The 1,008-nt window shown below is 46.1% G+C and overlaps 1 pseudogene; it reads right to left on the reverse strand.

Annotated features, from left to right (window-relative positions):
- LOC102240046 overlaps positions 1-213 on the reverse strand; it is a 1,212-nt pseudogene extending 999 nt beyond the window's left edge.
- Positions 214-1,008: the final 795 nt, after the last annotated feature.

Below are 1,008 nucleotides of genomic sequence, written 5' to 3' on the forward strand. Positions count from 1 at the left end.
ACACACACACACACACACACACACACACACACACACACCACTGGAAGGACAGGGCCAGGGCGCCGCAGTGAGCTCCGTTGCAGCTCAGGCAGTGCAAAGTTGGAGCCGCGTTTCCGTCTAGGCTCCCTACCTTCTGAGGCGCTGCTGCAGATTAATGTCTCCCGGCTTTTTCAGGGGTTTTCTTCCTTTCTCCTTTCTGTTTCCACTGTGGGTTTTTTCTCCCTCTACTTTCTCTTCAGCCATTCAACGGACTTGGGCTCTGAGTTTCTCCACACCGGAGCCTGGAGTGGGATTTTATAGCGTCAATCCTCTTCAGAAATCACGCAGCATTTGCCTAATAAGCTGACGCTCTCTTGACAGCTCGATTGCGTGCTGCCTCTGCTCCTGCATAAATCATTGGGCCCTGCCAGGAAACCAGGGGCAGAATTTTTGCTCTCTCAACACTGAATCTCACATCCAATTATATCAACAGATATTTATCGCCTCCTTGGTGACGTCAACCAGTCCTAAAATGGAAGAGCTTCTTATGACTTGTCCATTGACAAAAATTCTTGAATGAAATTTGTCAAGTGTGAAAACATATTGACCTTTTACTAGGAAAGGCCAATTTAAGGATCAGTAAAAAAGACAGCGAATGGGAGGGGAAAGGAAGGGAGAGTTGGAGGAAAGGGAAGTCTATCAATGCACAGTCCTGCAGGGAAAGCAGCAACCACTTATAGGGGGTGGTTCCTGATCCTCTTCTTCCCTTGCCCTCCTAACTTCTCTGACCCGTTGTCTTGTGCAATACCTCGATATCTAGAAGTATTACTTTGCTAAGAGACAAAGTGTCCCATGGCATTCCTGCTTGGATAAGAATGAAGAACAAGGAGATGGTAGTGTAGAGGCACTCAGCTTTTAAGCCTCTATTTGCTTTTTCCTACCAAAAACAGGTAATGGAATTATGAGTCTGCAGAGGCAAAACCAATAATACCAGTAAGTCTCCTAAAATGCAGGTCAAGCTTTTTAAAT

The sequence above is a fragment of the Myotis brandtii genome, unplaced genomic scaffold, assembly GCF_000412655.1.
Source record: "Myotis brandtii unplaced genomic scaffold, ASM41265v1 scaffold10402, whole genome shotgun sequence".
In the NCBI taxonomy this organism is placed as follows: domain Eukaryota; kingdom Metazoa; phylum Chordata; class Mammalia; order Chiroptera; family Vespertilionidae; genus Myotis; species Myotis brandtii.